The following is a 24,484-nucleotide window of genomic DNA, read 5'->3' as shown; positions in this document are numbered from 1 at the left end:
TATATATATATATATATATATATATATATATATATATATATATATATATATATACATACAAGAGCATCACTGGCCAAGGGAAGACAATTATAGGGGAAAAAATCTTAAAAAAAAGCCCACTTAAGGAAGACTAAGTTGGCGACCTGAAATTTTTTTTTAAAGATTTTCTACATTTTTTCCGCTTTTTTTTTTGGTATATGCAACATTGTGATCTTTTTTGTGTTATCCAGTGAGGTGTCCCGTCATGAATTTCTGCGGTTTTACGCGCCGCTATACAGGTATGATAATTTTGTAGTGTTCTCCACGCCATGGACACGGAGACAAACACAGACCACAGTCTTGTGTTTATTATTGTTGTACAACAATGCCCGGGCGAGCGGCCGCGGGTGGCTGGCGCGGGAGTGGAGGCGAGATTGACCGCTCCCTCGTGGGTTCCCCAGCTCCCAGGTGCTTGACCTAACCTGACTGAGTCTGACCAGTCACACACCTGGGAAGCTTAGCATGTACAGAATCTACGAGGATTAGCGTGGAGTGGCTATCTGGCTAGCCAGTCACTACATTACCCCCCCACCCCCTTCCCCACGAAACGAGAAACAAAGGGGTATTATGAAAGCGGTGGCTGGAGAGGCAGCGAAGGGACAGGGAGTAGTGGGGGTAGGAGGGGCGGCGAAGGGGGAGGTGATTGGTGTTGTCTCTCAGGCAAGGGAGTGGCTGGGTACAGGGCTCGGCATGGATGCAGGAGTCCGACAGCTGGTGACAAAGGCACCGACGGCGGGGGGGTCCACGACATGGGGAGCTCGTGAGCCGCGAGGAAATCCATGCCGAGGATCGGGTGGTCCACATCCGCCACCACGAATGTCCAGGGAAAGTGAGAGCCCGGCAGGAGGCCCAGGCGGAGACGGGTAAGCGGGGAGAGGCGACCCACGTGGCCAAGCGAGGTGGCGAGGGCGGGGGCGAGTCGGGCGCGCTGCAGGGTCGGATGACGGATGGGTAGGGCAGGTGATGCACCAGCGGGCGGCGGGTGGGTAGGACAGGTGGTGCACCAGCGGGTGGCGTCGGAGCGGAACAGATGTTGCACGAGCGGGCGGCGTCGGGTTGGGACAGAAGGCGGTGCACCAGCGGGTGGCGGCGGGCCTGGACAGGAGGTGGTGCACTAGCGGGCGGCGGCGGGCAGGGACAGGAGGCGGCGCACCAGTGGGCGGCGGCGGGCCGGCACAGGAGGTGGTGCACTAGCGGGCGGCGGCGGACCGGGGCAGGAGGTGGTGTACGAGCGGGCGGCGTCGGGGAGGGACAGGTTTCATCACACCGCAGTTGCGAACGGTAGTCCGGGACGTGACACCGAAGCCTCTGTAGAGCCGTGGGGCCCTCCCGCAGGGCCCGCAGCTCCTGGTTGCCTTCTTGCGCTAGTGCTTCGTAGTCCACGGCCACTCTGCGTGGGAAGCCGCCGTCACCAGAGCGCGTATCGCCACACTATGCCAAACCGCTTCGAGGTGAGGAAAACATGTGGCCACGTGAAGGCGTGAACGTCACACATGTCGCTTGTGGTCGCCATCGCGTGTCACGGCGTCACTCCAGGGGTCACCAACTGTAGTGTTCTCCACGCCAAGGACACGGAGGCAAACACAGACTTGGTTTCATTATTGTCCGGGCGAGCGGCCTCGGTTGGCCGGTGCGGAAGTAGAGACGAGACTGACCGCTGCCTCGTGGATTCCCCAGCTCTCAGGTTCTTGATCTGACCTGACTTTGAGTTTGGCCGGTCCCACACCTGGGAAGCTTAGCATGTAAGGAATCCACGAGGATTTGCGTGGAGTGGCTAGTCGGCTGGCCAATCACTACAATTTTATTTCCTTTTTTTTTTTTTTTTACTTATTTTTTTCTGAAGTATCCCGTTTTCTTGAGCCTCCTATGAAAATCTACGGTTCTCTCTCTACATATAGAAAAGAAAATGAAAAATTTTAGCTATAATTAATATTTCCCGAATTTACTTACGAAAAATAAAAATGTATAATTATTTTTTTTCGTAAATCCACCAAATAATCAATGTATCTGCATCAGATATCTTTTGAATTAATATTTTATATATTTCAAACAGTGGAACACTGGTTTTTACTTAGAAATATGGCGAAATATAACAATATCCTTGTTCCCTTCCCCCCAGATCGCTAATAAGCGTGACATCATGAATATCTCTAGGCCTATGTACAAAACCAATCAGAGTAACTAAAAGAAATTCTGTCTATTTTTTCCACGTATCCTAAATTATATATCCTGTGAATATCAAGTCCCTAGCTACATTAGATAAATTACACTAAATTCTTAAACTAACCGGTTGATATCTCAAAATCGAGGATTTTGCATTATAAAAATTATTTCCCACGTTGCTATTCCTGTTATACAAATACGGCTATTGCAGCTTATGGAAGTATGAGGGAGGAAGAATTCCTACCCTCTGAAATGTTGATTGAAGTTAATTTTTATTTTTGGCTAATATTAAAGACGAAAAAAATAAATAAAAATCACATTTTTCACTGAACTTTAAAGAAATATTTTTTTTTTACTATTATAAAAAAAAAATAGGGTAGGATTTATTTTCCTATCCTTCATTATTAAAATCTTTTTTGAATGAAAGAAATTGGTCCATAAATAAGGGAGGAGATACAAGTTGAATACAAGCAATTTAACACGGGATTCGCGAGTTTACAATCCCCCTGAAGTGCCAGATCCGAAAAGATTGCCGAACCGAAAAGTCAGGTGACGTAAGATAAGTGTCTTGAAACCTCCTTCTTGAAAGAGTTCATCTCATAGAAGAAGGATATACAGAAGCAAGAAGGGAATTCCCAAAGTTTCCCAAAGAAAGAAATGAACGATAGAGGATGCTAGTTAACTCTTGCATTAGAGAGGTTGAGAGGATAAGAGTAAAAAAAAAAAAAAAAAAAGAGCTATGCACCAAGGCCGCGGGAGGAGGAGAGGCATACAGTTAGCAAGCTCAGAAGAAGTTAGCATTAGGTGCAACATTGCGGCGATGAGAGAGACTGAAGATCAGTTAGAGGAGCTAAGCTGTATTAATGTATCCTTATTTTAAGTAAATATTGTTATTACTATTTTTTTTTTTTTTTTTATTATATTTTCGTGAAAATAAAAATTAAAACGTAACAGATGAATGTGTCATGGATAATCTATTCGCGTCATCGTTAGTAAGGGTCTCCTATAAATGTAATTTATCTTGTGTATATATATATATATATATATATATATATATATATATATATATATATATATATATATATATATATATATATATGTGTGTGTGTGTGTGTGTGTGTGTGTGTGTGTGTGTGCAGTAGTGTTAATGACTTATTACTGTGATGCTTATTATTTATGTTCGAACTTAGTGCATTAGAAAGTTAATACTTCATAGAAAAAGTTAATACTTTATAGAAAAAAGCTTAAGCATTTAAAGCAATAATTGGATGGAAGTGGACGGAGCCTCCTCGGTGTAGGACGTGGTCTTCAGTGTAAAATAACCACCAAATTAAGTCACATTTAATGCATGATTAATGAATACATTGATCCAACCGTAAGAAGCAACAGAGAAATACTATAAATCGGAGAGGTAGACTATTGTGTTACATTTTTTTTTTCTGCATCCCATGCATTTTGTTTTAGTTCTAACAACATAGGACCGAATATCATTAACCTAGTGTACTGCTGTTTCACAGATTTAATGGTAAGTCCACGTGCTCAAGTATGCCTTATTGGGCAATCTATACTTATGGTACTGGGTGCTCGATTTCCTTTTGCTGGAGACGTTCTACGCCAGTTTTTTTTATTTTTTTTTTATTCATAAAGAACAGGTTTTGAATAACCCGGCGAAAGAGGTGTTATCATTATTTACTAAATTCTGGGAGAGATGAATGATCCCGATCATCACTGAGAAGAGCAATGATAGAATTCTACGTGGTCAGTTTATTTATTTATTTTTCTTAACAGACACAAAACAGAAGAAAGAGAAAATGTTTTCTGCTAATTTGGAGGACCTCTTTGAGCTACCCACTCCAAGGCAATGGAGCTCTTGGCCATTGAAGAGGATTGGGTATTCCTAGCAGCCTAACATGATGAAAGGAGAAGAGGCACAATGGGGGGGAGTAGGCAAAAACTCAGCTCATTTTGTTAAAAGTCAGGAACAAGCCAAGAGTAGGCAATACTGCTTCTCAGTGCAATTTTACACTCTACTTCATCTTCTGCGTCTGCAACACTGAGCTCTTCCTCATCATTTACAGGTTTACTAATGGCCTCTCCTCACAAACGTAAGCCACATGCCTTTATCGAAGTCATCACCCATGAGCATTGGATTGTGTTGGGATCGGCCACCATGCAGGATTCTGGATTGTTGGAACTATACCTACCAATTATGGTTATGACCCACAAGAACCTGTACCCATGAAACAATGCGTCAACTGCGAGCAAAATAACGTTGAAAAAATATAGAAGGAATCAAAGCAAGCGAAATGGTAATTGTGCATTGAGATAGAAAAATTAATTGAGATGAAGAGGGTAGAAACTATTGACTAACCATTTTGCAACAGAAGTCAATACCGAGAAGTTACTTGACGCCTTAAAGCTGACTTAAATAACTGGAAGAGTCATCGCTTCTGTAGTGAGAAGTCGCATTTGCCGGAAAAAAAAAGAAAATAAATAAATAAATAGATAAACAAATAAATGTTTCAGCAATGAAATTTAATACAACGGCATCAGACATTGGATAATTGTAGAGGGCACAAAGAGGAAAAAAAAAAAAAATAAATAAATAAATCGGCTGCAGTCTCCTGCATCTCGCGTGTCGTCACCACATCCTCGAGTTCGTTATTGAGAGAGCTTATGTGGAATGTATGGGAGCTTCCTCTGGACCTCTTCAAGCGAGACTTGAGAGCGTTTTTCAAGACCTTATGAGAAACGAGAAACTTCACCTTACCAAACATCAGCCACGTGAGAACGACCTAATTGCAAGCTCACGGAGCCTGCAATTAGGAGCCTCGATGGAACTTTACGAAACTTTCGTCTCCGACGACCCGGAGCACGTCAGCTGATAGATGGCAAAGATCATTTATGTTCTGAAGATTATGTTTCTTACCAGACAGTTGAAACGGACAACACATGTGGCACCTGGTCTAAAGTAGCTTGCTTTTTTTCACACTGGAATTGTGTGTCAGTGCATGTTGTTCGAACTTATGGTCCTGCCAATGATCTGCAAGTATCATGATGATCTCAGCGCAGACTCACTGTCTCTAATTGTCACTTATACTTGCATGAAAACTTGGTTCCCCTCGCTCTCTATGATCAAGAAATCAAAGCATATGTGAAGAAGAAAAAAAGAAAAAAAAAAAACATTGCCAGGGCAATCCCTGAGAAGGAAGCTTCCGATGATGTACCAAAACGTGACTATGTACCTTCCTCCATTTTCACTCAGTAACTAGTGGGTTTTGAAGATCAAGGAACAAAGGTCTTCTTTCAATGTTTCAAAGTTAAGACCGGCTTCTTGGCGAAAGAACCTGAGATGTAGCCTGAAGACAGTAACTTTATAGCTAGGGTTGCTGTGGTTGGAGACTTTCAACTTGCCAATCCCATGCCAGAGCAAGGGATTACCTTGAGTCAGTTCTGACAACAAGATCACGAAGTGTGAGGGGCGTCAACATCTGCATTTGGTTGCAAAACAACGGCGGCCACGGTAAGGAATATCAAAGCAGAATTCTCCAACCAAAAATATGGCAACAGTAAATAGACTGGAATCAGACTCAGTCTATCCAGACTGAGTCTGATTGAGGTACTACTTATTACGAAGAGAATCTGGTACTGTTTAAAAAAATAAGTAAATCATGTATGAGAATAAGCATTACTAATAGGGGGAACAAAGTGTGATATAGTGAACAAGTCATTTTCCCACATTAGCATAAAACACCCCCACAAAAAAACAAAAATAAATAAATAAATAAATAAATAAAATAAAAATGGATAAACAAATAAATGTAATTTGCAAAAGTTATTGTTAATATTATTGTATTAAATTATTACTGATCTCGAAAATATATACAAAGTTTCATTTATCAATAAAAAAAAACAAGTAAATAAAAAACATATAGAGACGTTGTCGTTCCTTTAGGTCAATCTTGACTAAGTAATATGGCATGATTATATTGAATGATGTTATCTTCTATTTCTAATTTAATTTTCTTTTCTTCATTTTATTTATTTATTTATTATTATTTATTTATTTAATTATTTATTTATTTATTTAGTTATATTTATATTTATATTTTTATTTATTTATTTATTTATTTTATTTTATTTTTCTGTCCCATGAGATGGCTTTGCCCTTTTGTTCAATAACTTTCACAAGATGTTTTAACCTAGACATATCACATATAAAAAATATCAAATGTATAAAAACAACAACTATAAAGATATCAACCATATCGGTTACCAAACATGCCCCCCTCCCCGCACAAGAAAAAATAAATAAATCTAAGTGGGTTGGTGTGGTGTTTGGTGATCAATCTTTTTCTCATACTCTTTTTCAATTTCTCTTTTCTCTCTTCCATATTCTCCATTTTATGCCTTAACTGAGGTCTTGTGTTCGGTCAAAACACGTCCTTTTTTTTTTTTTATTTTTTTTTTTTTAGTACAGGTAGTATGGCCCTCTCAATGGAGAGACTGGCTTTCTCGAAGTGGACATACGGCTCTGTGCGATCCCTAACCTAACATCCCAAAAATACAATGATGAATCATACCAGGCATTCTAATACACAAAAAAACAAATAAAGGTCAATCACCCCCGTCCCCCCCCAAAAAAAATGGAGTTACTCAATCTTCTTCCACTCAACTATCAGTCCTAGTAAGAATCCCTCAGGGTTACACCTAGTAGCCCCTTCGTTCTGAAGATGCACTCACTCCTGCACTTTTTGGGGAAATGTATGGTTTGGTACTTTATCTCTAACTTCAGTAGAAGTCAGAGTCTGAACATTTCTTGTTATAATCGTAGTACGATATTTTTTTCTTTCTTTTTGCTCTCTCTCTCTCTCTCTCTCTCTCTCTCTCTCTCTCTCTCTCTCTCTCTCTCTCTCTCTCTCTCTCTCTCTCTCTCTCTCTCTCTTTCAGAGACGGAGTATGCTGCGTTTCCCAATGCTTTCCCTATCCAAAACATCACCACCACCTACTCCTATAACTTAAAACAGAATATGGCACTCGTGTATTTTCTTGGAGGTCTTGTTTCTGGTCTTTGAACTTCATGTTATACGAGTATTACCACCTTGAGCCAGCGGAGAGGATACACTTTTTTTTTTTTTTTTTTTTTTTTTATGTAGGAAGGATACTGGCCAAGGGCAACAAAAATCTAATAAAAAAAAATGCCCACTGAAATGCCAGTCCCTAAAAGGGTCAAAGCAGTGGTCAAAAATTGGTGGATAAGTGTCTTGAAACCTCCCTCTTGAAGGAATTCAAGTCATAGGAAGGTGGAAATACAAAAGCAGGCAAGGAATTCCAGAGTTTACCAGAGAAAGGGATGAATGATTGAGAATACTGGTTAACTCTTGCGTTAGAGAGGTGGACAGAATAGGAGTGAGAGAAAGATGAAAGTCTTGTGCAGCGAGGCCGCGGAAGGAGGGGAGGCATGCAGTTAGCAAGATCAGAAGAGCAGTTAGCATGAAAATAGCGGTAGAAGACAGCTAGAGATGCAACATTGCGGCGGTGAGAGAGAGGCTGAAGACAGTCAGTTAGAGGAGAGGAGTTGATGAGACGAAAAGCTTTTGATTCCACCCTGTCTAGAAGAGCAGTATGAGTGGAACCCCCCCAGACATGTGAAGCATACTCCATACATGGACGGATAAGGCCCTTGTACAGAGTTAGCAGCTGGGGGGGTGAGAAAAACTGGCGGAGACGTCTCAGAACACCTAACTTCATAGAAGCTGTTTTAGCTAGAGATGAGATGTGAAGTTTCCAGTTCAGATTATAAGTAAAGGACAGACCAAGGATGTTCAGTGTAGAAGAGGGGGATAGTTGAGTGTCATTGAAGAAGAGGGGATAGTTGTCTGGAAGATTGTGTCGAGTTGATAGATGGAGGAATTGAGTTTTTGAGGCATTGAACAATACCAAGTTTGCTCTGCCCCAATCAGAAATTTTAGAAAGATCAGAAGTCAGGCGTTCTGTGGCTTCCCTGCGTGATATGTTTACCTCCTGAAGGGTTGGACGTCTATGAAAAGACGTGGAAAAGTGCAGGGTGGTATCATCAGCATAGGAGTGGATAGGACAAGAAGTTTGGTTTAGAAGATCATTAATGAATAATAAGAAGAGAGTGGGTGACAGGACAGAACCCTGAGGAACACCACTGTTAATAGATTTAGGAGAAGAACAGTGACCGTCTACCACAGCAGCAATAGAACGGTCAGAAAGGAAACTTGAGATGAAGTTACAGAGAGAAGGATAGAAACCGTAGGAGGGTAGTTTGGAAATCAAAGCTTTGTGCCAGACTCTATCAAAGGCTTTTGATATGTCCAAGGCAACAGCAAAAGTTTCACCAAAGTCTCTAAAAGAGGATGACCAAGACTCAGTAAGGAAAGCCAGAAGATCACCAGTAGAGCGGCCTTGACGGAACCCATACTGGCGATCAGATAGAAGGTTGTGAAGTGATAGATGTTTAAGAATCTTCCTGTTGAGGATAGATTCAAAAACTTTAGATAAGCAGGAAATTAAAGCAATAGGACGGTAGTTTGAGGGATTAGAGCGGTCACCCTTTTTAGGAACAGGTTGAATGTAGGCAAACTTCCAGCAAGAAGGAAAGGTAGATGTTGACAGACAGAGCTGAAAGAGTTTGACTAGGCAAGGTGCAAGCACGGAGGCACAGTTTCGGAGAACAATAGGAGGGACCCCATCAGGTCCATAAACCTTCTGAGGGTTTAGGCCAGCGAGGGCATGGAAAACATCATTACGAAGAATTTTAATACGAGGCATGAAGTAGTCAGAGGGTGGAGGAGAGGGAGGAACAAGCCCAGAATCGTCCAAGGTAGTGTTTTTAGCAAAGGTTTGAGCAAAGAGTTCAGCTTTAGAAATAAATGTGATAGCAGTGGTGCCATCTGGTTGAAGTAGAGGAGGGAAAGAAGAAGAAGCAAAGTTATTGGAGATATTTTTGGCTAGATGCCAGAAATCACGAGGGGAGTTAGATCTTGAAAGGTTTTGACATTTTCTGTTAATGAAGGAGTTTTTGGCTAGTTGGAGAACAGACTTGGCATGGTTCCGGGCAGAAATATAAAGTGCATGAGATTCTGGTGAAGGAAGGCTTAAGTACCTTTTGTGGGCCACCTCTCTATCATGTATAGCACGAGAACAAGCTGTGTTAAACCAAGGTTTAGAAGGTTTAGGACGAGAAAAAGAGTGAGGAATGTACGCCTCCATGCCAGACACTATCACCTCTGTTATGCGCTCAGCACACAAAGACGGGTCTCTGACACGGAAGCAGTAGTCATTCCAAGGAAAATCAGAAAAATACCGCCTCAGGGGATCCTTAGGGGGATCCTGAGGAGGGATTGGAGTGATAGGACAAGATAAAGATATGAGATTGTGATCGGAGGAGCCCAACGGAGAAGAAAGGGTGACAGCATAAGCAGAAGGATTAGAGGTCAGGAAAAGGTCAAGAATGTTGGGCGTATCTCCAAGACGGTCAGGAATACGAGTAGGGTGTTGCACCAATTGCTCTAGGTCATGGAGGATAGCAAAGCTGTAGGCTAGTTCACCAGGATGGTCAGTGAAGGGAGAGGAAAGCCAAAGCTGGTGGTGAACATTGAAGTCTCCAAGAATGGAGATCTCTGCAAAAGGGAAGAGGGTCAGAATGTGCTCCACTTTGGAAGTTAAGTAGTCAAAGAATTTCTTATAGTCAGAGGAGTTAGGAGAGAGGTATACAGCACAGATAAATTTAGTATGAGAATGACTCTGTAGTCGTAGCCAGATGGTGGAAAACTCGGAAGATTCAAGAGCGTGGGCACGAGAGCAGGTTAAGTCATTGCGCACATAAACGCAGCATCCAGCTTTGGATCGAAAATGAGGATAGAGAAAGTAGGAGGGAACAGAAAAGGGGCTACTGTCAGTTGCCTCAGACACCTGAGTTTCAGTGAGGAAAAGAAGATGAGGTTTAGAAGAGGAGAGGTGGTGTTCTACAGATTGAAAATTAGATCTTAGACCGCGAATGTTGCAGAAGTTAATGAAGAAAAAGTTGAGGGGGGTGTCAAGACACTTAGGGTCGTCGACGGAAAGGCAGTCCGACCTGGGGACATTTATGGTCCCCTCCCCAGATGGGGACTCCGAGGCTGGTGTAGGAGTCGCCATGATTTTAAAATTTTTGGAGTGAAGGGTGTGTGTGTTATTAGGTGCTTGTAGTTTTGTGTGGAGGAAGAGAGTTGTCTTTAGAGGGCAGGCTGTGACTACCCCCTTGTGTTGTGAGACACAAAGGGAAACGTTCAGTGAGGTCACAGCTGGGTTTAATGATAAGTTCACAGCACCCCCTGAACAGTGCTTTAGACCTCACTGGGAGTAATTATCGTTTCGGCAGGTCTACCTGGATTGTTTTCAGTTTCTGTGATAGGGTTCCCCTATGGCATTCCTTTCGGGGGTGGTGCGGGGTGGTGTAATGGACTTCTCTCTGTTGTCTTCTGCAGACTCCTTCGTCTTGTGGTGTACATTCCTTGGCATTATCCTTTCCTAATGTTCTAGGACTCCTAATGTCTGTTACAAAGTTTATCATGTTCTGGTGAGTAATGTTATTCAATCCTATTTTTTTGTCAAGTTCTGCCCTAGCTGTCATTTGATGAGTTTTCTGTAGTTTAAATTTTGTCTCAGTGGGACTAATTTAAATTAGATATTGACTATAACGATGGGTGAGTTTCCGGTGTAGGTTCACTCCAGCACTCGTGCGTGAACAGCATGCCATATGTAGGTAGGATTTGATGATTCATTTGTGCTCTGCCGTCACGGAGTGAACATCTATCAGATGGCAAATGGTTCCACCAACACCAGTGATAGACAAATTCCTGGGTGCAGTTAAGTACCTCGTTTAGCCTACTAACATAAATAAAAGAACAGGCTTTATCACCTGGTGTTCTGAATATTCTTACTTCTGCTCCTGGTACACCCAAATCATGGGGCAACTGACTGTGGCCCACTAAACTTAGTTTTTCCATTCTCTCCTAAGGGTTCCTCACTCTAGGTAACAGATATCCCACCGCTAGCCTCCAGTGTCACGGGGAAGGCGCTTGATTGATTAAGTTTTGAAGTTCTTTGGTTGATTCTTTTGATTAATATTATTATTAATATTAAGTTGGATGATAATTTGTTAATGTGTTTGTTTACTTTGTTTATTGTTAAAAGTAAAGCTACTAGCCACCAGCCATGGGTTTCTTCCTAATATATATATATATATATATATATATATATATATATATATATATATATATATATATATATATATATATATATATATATATATATATATATATATATATATATATATATATGTATGTATGTATGTATATATATATTTGGTGTGCTAGCGTTCTTATTCAGTAGCCAGGGTTCTATAGGGCACTAGAAAATTCCATGACAAAAAGATAAGTTTTATTCGACATATCTTTATAAAAAATGTAGGCTTCATATTATTATTATTTTTTTCTAAATACACAATGATTTATCTAGTAGATTATTTTGTTACCTTGGAGTTGTTGTAGCTATATACTAGGAAAGTGACAATGCCCTTAATCAAATAATGAAAAAAAAAAAAAAAAAACGAAATGAACAATTTACAGAAAGTTAATTTAAGTGTGCCCAAAGTTACCTTCACTTTCAGTATTAAACATCCTAAAGTAGTGACGGTGTTACATCGAAATATGTTGTGTATCACTGGTTTGTTCACTAATACATAATCCCCAGAGAATTTACCTATCTAATCTGAATTTAAGTTTACATCCTGAAATTATTTCTCCTAAAAACTAAATAAATAGCTGGCCGAAGAAGTTACATTTTCTTCTCCCTGTGAACAAACAGTCTGTTTAGTGTCTCACTCTAGTAATTATTTTATAATAAGCAAAAATGGTTATTTTTATATAGACACGTTTTATAAACAATATAAGATTCTCGGAACAACGTGACGTATCTCAACGAGCAGTCTGTTTACCGACTGTCGTCCGCGTTGTTGCTGTTAGATTGCCATCATTAGGAGATGGCATGGGCCTCGTGAGGGCGGCCCACAGTCCAGTGTTGCTAGATGGCCCCGGTAAAATTTCTGACATTTTGTTGTCAAAATTTTTAGAGAGAAAAAAAAAATATGACATTTGACATTTTCATTGTTAGGGTATATCACATTAAGTTACGCAATGCAATTAGTTTACCTTATTGGGAGATCCGAGGGGGTGTGAGAGCGAAGACATTCCCCACTACGGTCAGGTCACAAATTGTTAGATTAGGTTATTTTACCTTATGGGAAAGTCCAGTCGTTCCCTTAGGTTAATTTTGACCAAATTATTTGACATGATTGCTATTGAATGATGTTATCTTTCATTTTCAGTTTAATTTTTTTTTTTTTTTTTTTTTTTTGTCCCATGACACACAGACCAGGACAGCAGAGTTATATTTTGTGCGTCCAATCAGAACGCTTTTCGATCTTGTTTTTTTTTTGTTTTTTTTTAATACAGAATACAAATAAACATCTGATTCAGAATTGTAGCCTACAGTTTGGTGCATCAACTCTCAGTAGGAAAACGGTATAATTGGGGGAATCCGTCATCAAGGTGGGCAGGATTTACGAGTATTTCACCATCTAGATTTGCTAGCATTTTTTTTTTTAATGTAGATTATCTAAAAGTTTGCGTTGCATGTTTCATTTATCTCTGTTGCCAGGGAAACGTGGAAGGATGACAAACCTAACCGTTATAGTTACATGATATATATATATATATATATATATATATATATATATATATATATATATATATATATATATATATATATATATATATATATATATATATATATATATATATATATATATATATATATATATATATATATTTTTTTTTTTTTTTTATAATAAGTAACTATATCCAACATTCAACCTCCAAACCAATTAGCAATTTCAATGTAGTATTGTGGTTCACAGTTTAACAAACGACTAAATTACCGGCTAATTCCTCTTAATTGATTAGCTTTCTTTTTCATAATGAACATTGTGCTGTGGATGTATGAAGTCTGGTATGTTGCAGATTTGGCTGATGCTGTTCATCGCTTCCCTGTTGGTGTTTTCAGCCACATTCCTCATCCTCAGGGCTGAAGCATTCCTCAAGACAATGACAAAGTAGGTGCTACTAATATATATATATATATATATATATATATATATATATATATATACATATATATATATATATATATATATATATATATATATATATATATATATATATATATATATATATATATATATATATATATATATATATATATATATATATATATATATATATATATATATATATTCCCTCACTCTTATAATTGTATGTCATTAACCTCTAGACTGAATAAAATGGTTCCCGGTGCTGTCCACCAGGGGGACCACGTTTTGAAGTCGTCCTGTGTTGGATGCTTGAGTGTCTGGGGCCGTATTAACAAAGATTTTTAACTAGAGAGGCTTGACTCAGCCCATCTCTTATTCTTAGAGTTGTGCTTAACTTCCCAAGTCGTGCTGAGTCTAGGTTTTAAATATACGACAGGTCCGCATGTAGCTCAACTTCAAGAGTTACGCTAAGACTAAATTAATCAATCAGCCCGCCACCTCAAGAATTATCAATCCCGTAAGGATGTTCTCGATGACCTGAATGACTTTGAATTGTTGGACATATATCGACTAAACCTACAGGAGTGTTACTTGTGACAGATCTGGCTGAAGATTCCTTGGAGAGCCCAAGAGGAAGGAGTGATGTACTAACGCTAGTAATTAAAGTAATAATATATGTTATTTAGCTAATGGGAAATGCAGCTTTACAGCAATGATGACCCTGGGTTTTCCTGTGTCCTGTTGCTGGCGTGTCTCATTTACCTTCTTAGTAATAGACCCTATGGATTTTTTTTTCTTTTCTTTTCTTTTTTTTTTTTTTTTGTGCCGATGAATGAGCGAAGCCCTTCAGGCTACATCTCTCCCCATAATGCTGGCTGGAGGTGGAAGGAAAGTCTCACCACATGCTCAGCTTAATCTCCCCTAGTGGCTTTTTCGGCCTTAGGTGCCATCATCTCTATGCTAAAGAAAAAGGACAGGAAACGAGGCGCTGCTGAATGAGAGTGGCGGGAAACGCAAGCTCAAGGAGACAAAATACACGCACCTTGAGCTGGATATAATTTGCTTATTAATAAACACAAATTTATGAGCTCAAATCCTTACAAAATCCATGACAATTTTTTTTTTTTTTGTAATTTAATATATATATATATATATATATATATATATATATATATATATATATATATATATATATATATATATATATATATATATATATATATATATATATATATATATATATATATATATATATATATATATATATATATATATATATATATATATATATATATATATATATATATATATATATATATATATATATATATATATATATATATATATATATATATATATATATATATATATATATATATATATATATATATATATATATATATATATATATATATATATATATATATATATATATATATATAATGTACTATTAACTCAAAACTGAGAGATATAAGATTTCACTATTTTGCTCTTTTACCATTTCATGCTGGGACGTTAGAGTTCGCCACAGCACGCTTAGGAAATAAGTACAAGTGTAACCAGAAGGCTGAGACACACTCTGAGAATCTTTGTTAATACTGCCCCTGGGCTGAGTTGTGTAGGGGCAGGTCTTCGCTTCGTCGTGGACAAACTTTCGAATCCTAAGGGGCATCTTTTTAAAAATGAGTAACTCCCTGACAACAAGGTTTCCCGTTCGCAGGGGCCAGCGCTCGCTCCACTTGCATTCCTAATAGGCGGTTGCCTTGCCCCTGGAGTAATTTATTTAATATACAATACTTTACGAGTATAAAACAAACTTCCTCTGGTTCTTGAGAGGCGGTTGACCAGGCCCTAGACACGTCACCTTCTGGTCGTAATGGTGATGCAGTCTAGAGCTTCTACTACATCTGCTGCTGCTTCTGATGCTGGAAGATCCCGTGAGTCACTTGTTGACTCTTTGTCTTGACACACTTAAGCTAACTAATGGCTATCCGTCATTATTATACCATGCTATCCACTTGTGTTTTCAAGCCTTTCGGAACAGTTCTCCGTATCTATTTTAAATATGACGGTGACTGTCTTTCTAATCAGTGTTATGTGACATTTACATCTGATATTCCCGCCAGAGATGCATTTGAAACAATAGATTCTCTGTCCGACTTAATTGCTAAGATCATTCGATCAAGGAATGTAGTTAGCGAAAATTATTATTATCACGACGTCTTTGATGATGCTGAAGAGTCTTCTCCCAGATTTCGTCACGTCCCTACACCTGTTCCTTCAAGCTTAGGATTTAACACAGGCCATGATTCTCCTCCATCTATTTTGGCCTTCTGATGGGATGGATCTTTGAATTCATCAAACCACATCGAACGTTTAATTACTGCAAAGGGCGTGTCTTTTATCAGGGCCAATATATTATATGTGTCTCGAAAATGTCCAACGGGTGTCAAACATTCAAGAAAGTAAGAACATGATCGTGGTCACCTTTTATGGCTCTTATCTCCCTGAGCGTGTAAAGAGTGGTATTTTTTTTTTTCTCCCTTTACAGTGTTATTAATGTTATGAGTTCAGTCACAGAAAAAAATATTCTACAAGTCGTTCTTGGTGCTGTTATTGCTCCGATCTTGACTCACATCCTACTCCAGAATATGAATCTGAACCCTATTTTTAATGCAGGGAAGCTCAACTATTACGTCTTGACAATGAAAGAAGTGCTGTCTTGAGCAAGGCATTCTTCAACTGGATAATTCTTAATTTATCAGTCTTGGTAGTGCCAGGCGAGAACTTCTTTTTAGACTGAAGAAGGATGGTGGAGCAAAAACATACACCTCCTTTCACTCTATTTCTTCCACTTGTGCATCCAGTACAATTATAACTCCTTCTCGCTCTTCTAAACCACAATTATTTCTTCCCGTTCTTGAGAATGTTGTTTCTGCTCTTACTGTCTAAAACAAATTTTCTTGCAATCTGTTGCAAAAATGTCACATCAGCCCTCCACTGCATCTTCAAGGCTTATTCCTTTAACTTTATTTGGAATACCAATGATTTTCGCTTTTCCTGAGGTGTAGCTGTAATAATCCCAATCCCAAAGCCTATATAGCAGGGGTTACTAACCTGGGGTACATTTGCATTTTTCAAGGGATACATTGCGTCTCAGAGAATAACCACTACTGAACAATACATGGTGTTGTAATCGGCAGATTACATGTGGGATGTGTATAGCACTGACTCGAGACTGGGGGGCGGTACCGGCCTGAGTCACTCAGTCCCACTAACACTCAGCTAGTGAAGGTGTGATAATGTTACTCGTCGCCATCACTGTTGCCGTAGCTTTGTTGCAAAAAGAAAGAAAGAAAGAAAGAAAGAAAGAAAGAAAGAAAGAAAGAAAGAAAATAAATAAAATAAAATAAAAAATAAATAGATAAATAATATTAAAAATAATAAAAAAATAAAATTAATAATAATAATAATAATAATAAATAAAAAAAATATTGGAAAATAAATAGAAAAAAAAGACATGAATATCTGAGAATAATCAAAGGAAGAAACAAAAATATCATATCAATATCAGGCTTGACCCAAATTTAGTACATGTACTCATCTTTAAGTGCACAACATTATGTACCTATATTTTTTTTCTTACTTGGATTTCCGACCATTTTACAAGCACTTTCCAGTACAGTACAACTTGAAAATGTAAAAGTGAATGGTGGTGTTTGACAAGCTGTATGGGTGGAGGTGACGTAAGAGATTAGGAATTAACAAAGCTGTGTCCTTTGGGAGGCCAGGTATGTTAGCCTGGTGGCATTGAGATCATGTGAGGTTTAGTGATACTCCTGATATGCAAATAGGTATAAATGCAAGTGTTGAGACACATCTGTCATGATAAATGCCTGAACGAGTAGGCTGTCCCACTGACAGTGACACTGACAATTTCATTTTTTTTTTTTTAATCCTTAATTTATTTAGGAGTACTTGGGAACCTACAAAAGTGTCTAAGGGGTACGGAGGAACAAAAAGGTAGGGAACCCCTGCTGTATAGGATCATCAGTTGGCGATCAGTTATCGTCCCATTCCCATAACTTCTTGCATTATTAAATTGCTGAAAATATCAAAGCTTATTTTGTTACTTGAGAGAGGCAATTGCCTGTTGCCTGTTCAATATAGCTTCCGGAAGATACGGTCTACGTCTGATGCTCTTCGTCTTTAGAATCTTCTATTTTAAACAATGAAGAAATTATACGACACGGCATGGTGCCACCACATTTTAGTTAGGAATAGTCTGAGTTTGGCCTCTGTGCTTATTTCCTTATTTTTATATAGCAGTTTTTATTTTTATTTTATTTTTTTATTAAATGTTATAATGATAATGATGATGATAATAATAATAATAATAATAATAATAATAATAATAATTATAATAATAATAATAATAATAATAATAATAATAATAATAATAATAATAATAATAATAATAATAATAATTATTATTATTATTATTATTATTATTATTATTATCACAATTATTATTATCACAATTATTATTATTATTATTATTATTATTATTATTATTATTATTATTATTATCATTACTATTATTTTGTATCTATTTATTTATTTTCTTTTACGGGGACAGATTGGGGGCATCCTGTCCCACTTTTCGTTGTGGCTATAAATATTGTCATCGGCGTGCTTTCATATTGAGTTCATGGTAGCTCATAACGTCAATGATTTGTCAGTCCCTTTTTTTTTCTGGTGCAGATGCCATTTTTTAATACTGTGGCTATACACTTTTGCCTCCTTCGTAGTGTTCGCCCAGAACCAGATTTGCATCTATAAGGTGGCAGAATAGTCTCTCCTGTGTCTTATGCGCAGGAATCGTTTCTTTCGAGTTATATTTGACAACCCCTTGACGTGGGTACTTCCACCTCCGTTATATGAAGACAGCTTGTATGAAGGCGCTGTCAATTACTAGCTAAAGGTTTTTGGCAGGGACCGATGAAAATTAGAAGTACATGACGGGCAGTCATTTGTGACCAAGGTACATGACTGTCCATGAAACAGTAAAGGCGGTACCAATGCAGTATCAATGAGCGACGGAGCATGTCTAAAAGGGGAACGTCCGCATCCACCAACCGGATCCAGTTGTCAAGCGAAAACAGCTATAATGGCAAGAATCCAGTGTACTGAATCAGGCGTAGATAGTGAATGAACAGTGAACATCCATTATCTACGGCCTAAAAACTGTGTTTCATGCATAAAAAATATCGTACTGCCATCCAGATATGTCAGGGTCTGCATAAATCCCATAGATAGGACAAAAGTGGTTATCATTCTGCTAAGATATGCTGGCTGGGAACACATGCAACTTCCACTTACTGATTCACGCACACCATCAGGGCACACACACTAACGTCACCGTTGATAGCCACTGCAAAAAGAGTGGCATCAAGAATGCTTGCCTTTGATATCCAAATGGACAATGTAGCCATAAAAAATCGGCCACGAAGGCAAAGGTAAAAATTTAATGAAATGTCGTACTGCCAAAGAAACGAGAAAAGAAAAATAAATAAATAAAATAAAATAAAATAATATATATATATATATATATATATATATATATATATATATATATATATATATATATATATATATATATATATATATATATATATATATATATATATTATGTACAGCAAAATAGAGAGTAGAGATAGCGAGAACATAACAGAGAAGGAAGATAACGAGAGAGCGGGAGAGACGAGTGGTAGATGCGTCATGAGATGCCGAGAGTTTACAGTAAAAAAAATCTATAAATTTAAAGTTGTTCTTCCTCCTCTCCCATTCCTTCTTGAAAGTTGAAATTAATAGAGTTGCTCTTTCTCACAGTGTATTTAGTTTTCATCCATTTCTCTAAATAGCCCCACAATAATTTCTGTAAAATAATGTTTAGTTTGTGTGAAAGGGCGACGTAGTGAGTAGGGATCGCGTGGCAGGGCAGGGGGCAAGCCTCTTAACCCCCAGTCCCTACCCCTCTTTCTCACCTTTCCCACCACTTCCTTTCAACATGAATCATCCCGGACGTGTTAAAAGTGGTATGGGTGCTTTTGTTTAGTAGCAGGCTGGAGACCATAGCGGATAGATGTGGCGTAGAGATAGAGGCGTGTTAAAACATAATAGGAAGGGTATATCATTATTTTAAACCTGAGGGTGGAATTATTGCGTTACACCATTTTATATTGAGAACCAATGATGCCTCACAGGAAGCCAGCATTTAAACAGTTCTAATTATTATTTCAAGGGCATGTCAGGGCCCTTGTACCTCACTATTACCGTTAGGCTGGATAAGTGACCACCTGCGGTCTGTATGATCTGACTGTCTACTGTTTTTGTGCCTGTATTCAGATGGAAGCAGACACTGTTCTCTCTCCCCTTTACGTCATGTTGTGAAACTAGTATGTGTCTGATTGTCGTGAGTGTTGTTTCGTGTGTTAGTTCAATGCTACTGCTCTTTGGCCCACAATATAATCCAGATGTTTATATTCTGTTTGAGGTAGACTACAGCTGTCTACTTTCTTCCCGGATTTCCACCAATTTCATAGGAAGTCAGAATTTGTCTGGAAGATTATACATAAATGTTACCTGACCAGTGAGTGTGTAATGTTTCCGTTGGATAGCGGGTGATTGTCCTATGGGGGTGTTACTTTCACCCTGATTATGTGTCATCTATAATGTCTGTGCTCCCTAGCTTGTGGCTTACCATTTTTTTTTTTCTTCCAGCTTTGATAATTAAGTCTGGCGTTTGTTATATTCCCTTTTCCGTGGGTGGATAAATGGAGTAATAATCTAATTGAGTTTGGATAGTTGCTGGCGATCAGTTGGTGCCTGGGTTTGTTCTATTTGTGCCCCGCGCTAAGCTACGTAAAAGGTAGCTGAGGGATATATATATATATATATATATATATATATATATATATATATATATATATATATATATATATATATATATATATATATATATATATATATATATATATATATATATATTTTTTTTTTTTTTTTTTTTTATGTAAGAAAGACACTGGCCAAGGGCAACAAAAATCAATAAAAAAAATGCCCACTCAAATGCCAGTCCCGTAAAAGGGTCAAGGCAGTGGTCAAAAATTGGTGGATAAGTGTCTTGAAACCTCCCTCTTGAAGGAATTCAAGTCATAGGATGGTGGAAATACAGAAGCAGGCAAGGAGTTCCAGAGTTTACCAGAGAAAGGGATGAATGATTGAGAATACTGGTTAACTCTTGCGTTAGAGAGGTGGACAGAATAGGGGTGAGAGAAAGAAGAAAGTCTTGTGCAGCGAGGCCGCGGAAGGAGGGGAGGCATGCAGTTAGCAAGATCAGAAGAGCAGTTAGCATGAAAATAGCGGTAGAAGACAGCTAGATATGCAACATTGCGGCGGTGAGAGAGAGGCTGAAGACAGTCAGTTAGAGGAGAGGAGTTGATGAGACGAAAAGCTTTTGATTCCACCCTGTCTAGAAGAGCAGTATGAGTGGAACCCCTCAAGACATGTGAAGCATACTCCATACATGGACGGATAAGGCCCTTGTACAGAGTTAGCAGCTGGGGGGGTGAGAAAAACTGGCGGAGACGTCTCAGAACACCTATCTTCATAGAAGCTGTTTTAGCTAGAGATGAGATGTGAAGTTTCCAGTTCAGATTATAAGTAAAGGACAGACCGAGGATGTTCAGTGTAGAATATATATATATATATATATATATATATATATATATATATATATATATATATATATATATATATATATATATATATATATATATATATATATATATATATATATATATATATATATATATATATATATATATATATATATATATATATATATATTCTACACTGAACATCTGAACATTTTTCTTCATTAACTTCTGCAACATTCGTGGTCTAAGATCTAATTTTCAATCTGTAGAACACCACCTCTCCTCTTCTAAACCTCATCTTCTTTTCCTCACTGAAACTCAGGTGTCTGAGGCAACTGACAGTAGCCCCTTTTCTGTTTCCTCCTACTTTCTCTATCCTCATTTTCGATCCAAAGCTGGATGCTGCGTTTATGTGCGCAATGACTTCACCTGCTCTCGTGCCCACGCTCTTGAATCTTTTAAGTTTTCCGTCATCTGGCTACGACTACAGAGTCACTTTCATACTAAATTTATCTGTGCTGTATACCTCTCACCTAACTCTTCTGACTATAAGAAATTTTTTGACTACTTAACTTCCAAAGTGGAGCACATTCTGACCCTCTTCCCTTTTGCAGAGATCTCCATTCTTGGAGACTTCAATGTTCACCACTAGCTTTGGCTTTCCTCTCCCTTCTCTGACCATCCTGGTGAACTAGCCTACAACTTTGCTATCCTCCATGACCTAGAGCAATTGGTGCAACACCCTACTCGTATTCCTGACCGTCTTGGAGATACGCCCAACATTCTTGACCTTTTTCTGACCTCTAATCCTTCTGCTTATGCTGTCACCCTTTCTTCTCTGTTGGGCTCCTCCGATCACAATCTCATATCTTTATCTTGTCCTATCACTCCAATCCCTCCTCAGGATCCCCCAAAGCGAAGGTGCCTCTGGCGTTTTGCCTCTACTAGTTGGGGGGACCTGAGGAGGTATTTTGCTGATTTTCCTTGGAATGACTATTGATTCCGTGTCAGAGACCCGTCTTTGTGTGGTGAGCGCATAACAGAGGTGATAGTGTCTGGCATGGAGGCATACATTCCTCACTCTTTTTCTCGTCCTAAACCTTCTAAACCTTGGTTTAACACAGTTTGTTCTCGTGCTATACATGATAGAGAAGTGGCCCACAAAAGGTACTTAAGCCTTCCATCAACAGAATCTCATGGACTTTATATTTCTTCCCGGAACCATGCCAAGTCTGTTCTCCAACTACCCAAAAACTCCTCCATTAACAGAAAATGTCAAAACCTTTCAAGATCTAACTCCCCTCGTGATTTCTGGCATCTAGCCAAAAATATCTCCAATAACTTTGCTTCTTCTTCTTTCCCTCCTCTATTTCAACTAGATGGCACCACTGCTATCACATCTATTTCTAAGGCAAACTTGGTATTGTTCAATGCTTCAAAAACTCAATTCCTCCATCTATCAACTCGACACAACCTTCCAGACAACTATCCCCTCTTCTTCAATGACACTCAACTGTCCCCCTCTTCTACACTGAACATCCTCGTTTTGTCCTTTACTTATAATCTGAACTGGAAATTTCACATCTCATCTCTAGCTAAAACAGCTTCTATGATGTTAGGTGTTCTAAGACGTCTCCACCAGTTTTTCTCACACCCCCAGCTGCTAACTCTGTACAAGGGCCTTAACAGTCCATGTACGAGTATGTATGCTTCACATGTCTGGGGGGGTTCCACTCATACTGCTCTTGTAGACAGGGTGGAATCAAAAGCTTTTCGTCTCATCAACTCCTTTCCTCTAACTGACTGTCTTCAGCCTCTCTCTCACCGCCGCAATGTTGCATATCTAGCTGTCTTCTACCGCTATTTTCATGCTAACTGCTCTTTTGATCTTGCTAACTGCATGCCCCCCCTTCTTCAACGGCGTCGCTACACAAGACTTTCTTCTTTCTCTCACCCCTATTCTGTCCACCTCTCTAACGCAAGAGTTAACCAGTATTCTCAATCATTCATGCCTTTCTCTGGTAAACTCTGGAACTCCTTGCCTGCTTCTGTATTACCACCTTCCTCTGACTTGAATTCCTTCAAGAGGGAGGTTTCAAGACTCTTATCCACCAATTTTTGACCACCGCTTTGACCCCTTTATGGGACTGGCATTTCAGTGGGCATTTTTTTTTATTAGATTTTTGTTGCCCTTGGCCAGTATCCTTCCTACATAAAAAAAAAAAAAAACCGGAGTCAGTGGCAGCTGTGAGAGGAGGTGAACCTGGTCGTAACATAATTGGCGACCTTGGCAGGATTTCGATCCAAAGCTGTATGCTGCGTTTATGTGCGCAGTGACTTAACCTGCTCTCGTGCTCACGCTCTTAAATCTTCCGAGTTTTCCACCATCTGGTTACGACTACAGATTCACTCTCAAACTAAATTTATCTGTGCTGTATACCTCTCGCCTAACTCCTCTGAATATAAGAAATTCTTTGACTACTTAACTTCCAAAGTGCAGCACATTCTGACTCTCTTCCCTTTTGCAGAGATCTCCATTCTTGGAAACTTCAATGTTCACCACCAACTTTGGCTTTCCTTTCCCTTCACTGACCATCCTGGTGAACTAGCCTACAACTTTGCTATCCTCCATGACCTAGAGCAATTGGTGCAACACCCTACTCGTATTCCTGACCGTCTTGGAGATACGCCCAACATTCTTGAGCTTTACCTGACCTCTAATCCTTCTGCTTATGCTGTCACCCTTTCTTCTCCGTTGGGCTCCTCCGATCACAATCTCATATCTTTATCTTGTCCTATCGCTCCAATCCCTCCTCAGGATCCCCCTAAGCGAAGGTGCCTCTGACGTTTTGCCTCTGCTAGTTGGGGGGGACCTGAGGAGGTATTTTGCTGATTTTCCTTGGAATGACTACTGCTTCCGTGTCACAGACCCGTCTTTGTGTGCTGAGCGCATAGCAGAGGTGATAGTGTCTGGCATGGAGGCGTACATTCCTCACTCATTTTCTCGTCCTAAACCTTCTAAACCTTGGTTTAACACAGCTTGCTCTCGTGCTATACATGATAGAGAGGTGGCCCACAAAAGGTACTTAAGCCTTCCATCACCAGAATCTCATGCACTTTATATTTCTGCCCGAAACCACGGCAAGTCTGTTCTCCAACTAGCCAAAAACTCCTTCATTAACAGAAAGTGTCAAAATCTTTCAAGATCTAACTCCCCTCCTGACTTCTGGCATCTAGCCAAAAATATCTCCAATAACTTTGCTTCTTCTTCTTTCCCTCCTCTGTTTCAAATAGATGGCACCACTGCTATCAGATCTATTTCTAAAGCTGAACTCTTTGCTCAAAACTTTGCTAAAAACTCTACCTTGGATGATTCTAGGCTTGGTTCTCCCCCTCCTCCACC

The 24,484-nt window shown here is 39.1% G+C and overlaps 1 long non-coding RNA gene across 1 annotated transcript in view; it reads left to right on the top strand.

Annotated features, from left to right (window-relative positions):
• Nucleotides 1-24,484, top strand: part of LOC135113446 (uncharacterized) — a 48,988-nt gene that overhangs the window by 11,191 nt on the left and 13,313 nt on the right. The window contains exon 2 of the long non-coding RNA XR_010274842.1: nt 13,293-13,384. This is a non-coding gene — a long non-coding RNA (uncharacterized LOC135113446). The remainder of the gene's footprint in view (nt 1-13,292; nt 13,385-24,484) is intronic.

This window comes from Scylla paramamosain, chromosome 25, assembly GCF_035594125.1.
Source record: "Scylla paramamosain isolate STU-SP2022 chromosome 25, ASM3559412v1, whole genome shotgun sequence".
NCBI classification, from domain to species: domain Eukaryota; kingdom Metazoa; phylum Arthropoda; class Malacostraca; order Decapoda; family Portunidae; genus Scylla; species Scylla paramamosain.
The sequence above is the reverse complement of the archived record's forward strand: the minus strand, read 5'-3'. Positions and strand labels throughout refer to the sequence as shown.